Source organism: Danio rerio, chromosome 12 (assembly GCF_049306965.1).
Source record: "Danio rerio strain Tuebingen ecotype United States chromosome 12, GRCz12tu, whole genome shotgun sequence".
Lineage (NCBI taxonomy): Eukaryota > Metazoa > Chordata > Actinopteri > Cypriniformes > Danionidae > Danio > Danio rerio.
The window spans coordinates 36,165,001-36,173,039 of NC_133187.1; the positions used below are offsets into that span (position 1 = coordinate 36,165,001).

The window sequence follows — 8,039 nt, forward strand, 5'->3', positions numbered from 1 at the left end:
AATTCAATTTAAATTTAAATTTAATTTATTTACTTACATAGGGGTAAACTAGGGTTAAACTTAGAGCTACGCATCAATGAATTTGCTCTTCAGTGTTTGGACTCTCAGTAATGATTTTGAACCACACTGAACTGAGCTAAACTGAACTGAACTTAAACACTAAAAACTGAACTACTCTGTTCCAATTACTATGACCATTTATGTGAAGCTGCATTGACACAATCTACATTGTAAAAGCGCTGTACAAATAAAGCTGAATTGAATTGAATTAAACGCTAACGATTTTTTAATGACCAATGAGGGGAAAAAATGTACTTGCGATTTAAAAAAATAAAATAAAATATATATATATATATATATATATATATATATATATATATATATATATATATATATATATATATATATATATATTACTTAGCCACATATTTTAAATAATGTGTCAAAAGAAGCAGACCCTAGTTATGTACTTTTTGCAACATAACTATTACACACAAACTAAAACTAAATGTATGGACAACAAACTGCTCAAAGTTATGTATTTGTTGGTGGTTAGATCGATTGGGTAGCTTTACATAAACAAAGGAAAATTATGACCCGTTTAAAATGATTTTAGAGCTACAAGACCATATTTTAGCCTTTAGGACTTTTTAAACCCTAAAGTTTTGTTTTTGAAGTTTAAGACATTTTAAGACTTTTTAAGACCCTGCAGATACCCCGTATATACATTTTTAACATACATAAGTTTCCTACTAAAGGTACAGTATATGTTACAGAATAATTATATTTACCTTTTTTTACATTTTTAATATTTGAAACAATAGACTGTTTTGTTGCATTTCTATTCTTTACATGTAAAATCACTTTTGTAAGTATAATTTGATGCAGATTCCAGTATCTTCTTTTACCTACCATGTTTTTAAATCAAATTAAATACAAAATATTATCCATTTTTACAATATATTGTAAAATGTTCTACTAGAAAACAATTTAATCGGGTTTTAATTCTTATTACATTCGCTGCAAATACTTTTGTTAAATTTCAGCCTTTGTCAGGGGTACATGACTAAATAGGCTAAATTAAATATAAAAATAGGCTATTTGACATTAAAATTATTTTAGTTAAGTTCAGAACTTGGCACCTACTTTTCCAAACACTATTGTGTAAATGATATCTTAGTATATATTGTGTAGTATATTATAATAGTATGTTTGCATAGATGGGCTGGTCTGAGTATTTCAGAAACTGCTGATCAACTAGGATTTTCATGCACAACCATCTCTAGGGTTTACAGAGAATGTTCCAAAGAACAGAAAATATCCAGTGAGCGGCAGTTCTGTGGGCACAAATGCCTTGTTGATGCCAAAGGTCAGATGAGAATGGCCAGACTGGTTCCAGCTGATAGAAAGGCAACAGTAACTCATATAACCACTCATTACAACCGAGAAGATCAACAGATCGAACTTTAAGGCTAAAGGGCTACAGCAGCAGAAGACCACACTGGGTGACCATATCCATCCCTTAATGACCACAGTGTACCCATCCTCTGATAGCTACTTCCAGCAGGATAACGTGCCATGTCATCTCAGACTGGTTTCTTGAACATGACAATGAGTTCACTATACTCAAATGACCTCCACAGTCACCAGATCTCAATACAATAGAGCACTATTGGGATGTGGTGGAACGGGAGATTTGCATCATGGATGTGCAGCCGCCAAATCTGCGGCAACTGTGTGGTGCTATCATGTCAGTATGGACCAAAATCAAAATGGGTCTTGGTACTAGTATGGTGTACACAATAAAGTGGCCGGTGAGTGTATTTATGTATATGATACATGAGTGTATATATGTATATGATGCATAACAAAAATAATATTTTAAGTTACAGTACTGTAACTGGTTACACTACACAACATGGTATAGTTTAATATAATGTAATAGTGAATATAAAATTATCCCGTCCTTTTAGGGGATGGTCTTCTGCTGTCAACCTATAGGTGGCGTGTGGAACAAATCCAGCCAGTAAAGAGGGTCTTGCATGTCAATCAGCCCTGCCAATACTACACTATGCTATACTAAATACACCATTTTGTAAATTGTATTCTTAACTTATAACCTTGCATTTTTCTCGTAAAACCCAAATTTGAATCCTGATGATATGCTCAATTATTTCAGAAAAAAATAATTTTCATGAAACATTCCATCATGTATATGACGGTAAATCAAATTACAACACGCGGCTGTGCAAAAAGCCAAATATAAAACATGAACACATAACACAGCCCAGTAAAACTGTATAATATGCAACATGTGTGTGGTCAAATATCATCAGTCATAACACACCGACCGCATTTATATCCGCAAGGGCAATGCAACTCTTCACCTTGTGTGAACGGGGAAGGGAGGGGGGAGAAATCCCGTAAAAAAGGGTCACGCTGATTATTTATTGGCAATCCGCCACGTGCGTGTGTGTGAGTGTGTGTATGGCAAGCCGAAGGTATCGTAAATACACTATTAATCAATCGCGTTTACAATTAAAACGCCGCATTAAACGGCGCTAATACCATTTCAAACGCCGCTAAAAACGCCGTTCTGGTTGCAAACGCCGCAAATAACGCGCGTAAACCTGTAAAAAACGCCGTTTTTAACGCCGTTTTAGTGTTAGTAAAAAGCGCGGCTTATGACGCATTCCGCTTGCCACAAAACGCCGTTTAAAACGCCGTTTTAACCCCACTGAAACGCGCGTTATGAACGGCGCTTTCCTGAAGTATAATGAGCCACTCCCGCTGATTTCCACAGCCAGTAAGCTTGAGCTGCTCTCACCCAATCAACGATGAACAGAACCAGACAAGACTAATTCACCACTGATCGTGGCACTCTGAACTGATAGCAAATGCTTTATTACAAAGTACCTTTTAACATAGATAGATTCCACGTCTTTATGCTTGTTAATGTTCATTTTAGATAGATGGCATCAGCAGAAATGTATTTTTGGAAGTGCCTTGGCAAAAGTGACCGGGCATGTTGTTGTAACCCTTATTTCTGGCTGTTTACAGACCATTCTCTTCAACGTGGGCATCGCAAATAAACGCTGGATACCAGGGTGATAATTCGTTTCTTTTATTTAATCTGGAGCATCGACATAACATTCACAAACAACATTACAACAGCATTGCATCTGCCGAATTCCTCCACTTCCTTTTTTCCCTCTCTCTCCTGCTTTCCAGTGCGCCTCCCTTAAAGGAGCCGGAGCACAACAATAACTTTCTCAACTAACACATATTAAACATTGTAACAGACATATTGAACGTAAATAGTTTAAGTAGATTCAATAACATTTTTACAGTTAAGTATTAATTAGCAAAATATAAATTAAAATAATGAATAAAATGTAAAGTTACATTGACGTTACATTGACATAGCAGGTCTATGCAAACGCAAACTGACTTAATACTATTAGGGCTGGATGGGCAACATCAGTTGGAGGGCTAATGCAGATTTTAGCTCCAGCCCATCAAGCTCCTGCCAGCTTTAGTGGTCTTGAATACGTTGGTTAGCTTGTTTGGGTGCGTTTGATGTGCGTTATAGCAAAACTCCACAATGCCATCCCTGACAGGCCCTGCGCCAGGGGCATTTTAATAGGGCAGACCTTATGACTGATTTTGGACCCTCTTGTTCCTTTCATTTAGGCTATTTATTCACTTATTTGTTATTACTTTGCATTGCTGCCCAAGTTACTGACTTAAGGCAGTATAATATACTTTTATAGTAATAATAATACGCACAGTTTCATTATTACATCAATGAATTAGGTAGTGCAACGATGCTGTTTATATAAATGAGACAGATCTTTCAGCGCCAAACAAGTGCTTTACATTATTTTATTCTCCTTATTTATTTTCGTTTTATTTCAAATAATAAGTGTTAAAAGTTTTAAGTAAAGACATCAAACTATGCCCACACATGCAAGCTAACCCGGTTAGACTATATTCTATACCGGTATAGTGAAATCAGCATAACACAAAAAAATACGTTTAAAAATCAAGATTTAAAATTAAATGCCATTATTTAAATTGTTTTTAAATTGTTTAAATGTTTATGTAAATGCTGCGTTCAGGCTGCATTACTTTAAAGTGTGCATTACCGAGCCTTATTCCAGCACTGCAGCAGAGAGCGTTGTCATGGAAATGGAGCAACGACACGACACGACACGACCCCTGACCGTCAACAGCACTTCTCTCATGCGGCAGTTTTCACTAATTTCAGGTAAGTTAAGTCGCTAAAATCATGCAAATGTTACATACAACTGTTTCCGACACCTTTCTTACTGACAATTGACATGTTTCAGTTGAATATGTATTTTATAGAGACGGTTGTGTCTTTGGAAAAAGTCCGTTAGCATCTTAGCAGAGGAAACGTTAGCATTAGGCTACTAGCTCTTGTTTATTCAAGTTTTGGCATTTAATTACATCTTTATGTGTACATGAGAGGTTTGTCAATGTTTTATTGGAGGTAGTCTACTTTATTTATCCTAAAATATGCACTTTACTGTCAAGGAGAGCAAATTAAAACGTTAAAGTTAGTACACATGTGTTAACTTACTTTGATATTTCACAGTAATGTAAACTAATATTGATTTCAAAAAGTGCTCTGTTGTTTCAGGAGTGACAAAATTGCCCCTACAACAAAATAGAAGAGCCAAGATGAAGGGAGCTGATCACAGAGATGGAGGAAACACAGGTAAGACTATAATTAATTGTTAAATAGATTCATTTGCATTTTTCATAATAAATCCCTATATTATCATGCATCTGATACATGTCTTGATTGCAGTTATTTTAAGGTTTTGACATGCAAACGTAAATGAGTGGTTTTAAACAAATTTTTACTTTGCTTTTCTCAAAGCTGAATTTACAGCACCAGTGCTCCAGTCCAAAATGTAATATTGTATTTATAATTTGCTGCTGATCAAGCAATATTTCTTATTTTTATTATGTTTTGTTATTTCAGAATTCATTAATGAATAGAAAGTTTAAATTGAACAGTATTTGAATCAAAAATGTTAACTCTTTTCTGATCAGTTTTATGCATCCTTGTTTAATAAGTATGCATTTCTTAAAAAATCTCACTGACTGCAGTAGTATACATGACCGTTTAAGGTCTAGGGTCTATTCAACAATAAACAATACATCCTGGAAAAAAAAGAAAATAGCTTACACAAGTATTTGCCATCACATCTGTTTTTAACATTCATAATAATCAGAAATGTTTCTTAAACAGCAAATCAGCACTATTTGATAATCAACATATTAGTTCAGTCTTAAATGCTAAATCAACATCTTAGAATGATTTCTGAAGGATAAAGTGACATAAGATTTAAATAATGTTGCTGAAAATTCAGCTTTAAATTACAGCCATGAATTACATTTTAGGATTCACATTTAAAATATATATTTTTAGGTCCCTTACACTTAAACTCATTCTTAAGCCCAAAAATTAATATAATTTTTTTGGTACATGCATGATGAACAACTCATATTTATTTATGTCATGTCTTTTTTCTCTTTTTCTTTTGTTTTCAACAGCATCTTAAAAGGGGCCCAATGGTTCTAGAGCCAATCAGCTGCTGAACATATTTATATGTAAGTAAAGTTTTGACTGACTGACAGACAGTAATGAGCAAATGACAGTGTGTGTCAGAGTGGCAGTTCTTTAAAACAAAGATCTGGAAATTGATGTAGATTTCAATTCAAAATGTATTTATTTTGAAATATTCATAATGCTTTGAGATATGTTCCCTTTATGCACTAGATGTCCATGTTAAAAATTCCATGCATTAACTCTCCTCAACCAGATCACTTCTGAATTTAACTGTGGTTAAATTGCACTGCAAACACAAAAGCTCTAAAATACCAATACAATACAAATAGTGCAGAGCACAACAGAATAAGTTACGAACCTGGCTGCAATCCTGTGCCACTGTTTCAATTTTGACATGTTGATTTGTCAATTTTTTTACTGACTCTTTACAGTTGTTCTGCAAATATCCTTCAATAAGTAAATATCCATCAGAAGTAGTAAATGATATTACAATAGACTGACACTTTGACGTTTTTCATTTCTTATTTTAAATGTTTGCAAACAGATCATTGCCATTCATATCTGTAAGATGATTTAGACATTCTTAGCTGCAAATAAATGTATACTATAAGCATTTATGTAGCACTATAAAGTAATGTGGACCCAAATTGCTTTACAATCTTATTAGAGGTTTCACTTTACATGTTATTTTAAAAACTCATGTAAGCTTAATTTGCACATAAACAGCATGCACCATTAAATATTTGCTAAGGACTGTGGTGTTTTGTGCAGATCTGTTAGTAATATATATTAATGTTAATATTAATAACCTGCAGGAAATTATCCTATTAGAATGATTTTTGAAGAGTCCTCTGACACTGGAGTAATAATGCTGACAAATCAGCTTTGACCTCACATTAATAAATTGCATGGTCACACTTTATTTTGCGGGTCCGTTTGTTGAGTTTAAGTTATACTGCATTTACATGCCAACTAATTCTTATTAGATTATAAGTTGTCTGTTAGGTTAGGGTTGTGGTTAGGTTGGGTTAGTGTAAGTTGACATGTAGTTGCAAAGTTTTTTTCTTGTCAGTTTAATGTCTGTTGAAGGAGCAGTATCAGCAGATATTAAGCAGACAGTCTACTAATACTCAGATGGACCATCAAAATAAAATGTTACCAAATACATTTTAAAATGTATTGACATTGAAAATTATTATTTTAAACTGTAAACATATTTTAGTGTTACTTAACTGTAAATTAATTTAATCAATCAAATCAATTCAGTCTTGATGTCCAATAAAAGACAATAAAAATACAAACATTATTGTTTATAGTGACCTAGTTACTGATGATGGACAAAAATGATGATTGATGATTCTGTTATTTCAGGATAAGAAAGAAGCCTGCTACAAGAGAGACAGCGGAAGGGAGCCTCCAAGACATTTTTATTAGGATCTGCTAATCATGAGGGGGCAGACAAAAGAAACTGCATTTTCCTTCAGCTTAATATCAGGGGTCGCCACAGCGGAAGAATCTGGATATTACTTTGGCATATGTTTTACACAGCAAATGGCCTCTCAGCTGCAACCCAGCACTGTGAAACACCCATACACTCTCGCATTCACAGACACTTCTACACAATGTTCAAATTCACCTACACAGTATAGCGCATGTGTTTGGACTGTGGTGGAGACCCACACCAAAACAGGGAGAACATGCAAACTCCACACAGTAATGCCAACTGACCCAACCGGGACTTGAACCACCAACCTTTTTGCTGTGAGGTGACAGTCTGAGCCACTGTGCTGCCCCAGTGTAGTTCTTAATAACTTCCAGATATTTTACAGTTTGATTTTGTAATAATAATGTTTACATTTATTGTAATATGTTAATATTTATTCACAATGTAATTATTTTTTATGTTATTTATATTAATGTTAAATGTTATATTAATGTTATAATATATTATAATAAATAATTATAATAATGTTAAATTATAAATAATAAAAAAATTTATAATGTTATAATGTTTTTTATAGTTTATTTTTATATATAATGATAAGTCTCAAAGTTTGTCTTTTTATTATAGACAAACTTATTGTTGTATGGGTAACACTTTTCAATAAGGTTGTATGTATTAGTTAATGTTAATGTATTTACTAACGTAACCAATGCATTTATTACAGTATTTATTCATCTTTGCTAATGTTGGTAAATGGTAAAAAAGTTGTTCATTGTTTTTTCATTTTAATTCACAATTTATAAGCTAAAGTTAACAAGCATGAGTTTGGATTTTATTAATGCATTAGTAAATGCTGTACATTAATTATGCTGTACAAGTATTGGTGATACTTAGTTCATATTTAACCCTTTAACATTAACTAATGAAACTACTGTAAAGCGTAATTTTATGTAGTTTATATGCATTTTATATTTATTTTGTTATATTTGT

General features: G+C 33.3%; 1 long non-coding RNA gene across 1 annotated transcript; it reads left to right on the top strand.

The window, feature by feature from the left end:
* The first annotated feature begins 4,185 nt into the window (after window positions 1–4,185).
* On the top strand, window positions 4,186–7,665 carry LOC110438844 (uncharacterized). The gene is made up of 4 exons (XR_002457252.3): window positions 4,186–4,270; window positions 4,667–4,744; window positions 5,590–5,646; window positions 6,977–7,665. It is a non-coding gene; the product is annotated as an uncharacterized lncRNA (long non-coding RNA).
* Window positions 7,666–8,039: the final 374 nt, after the last annotated feature.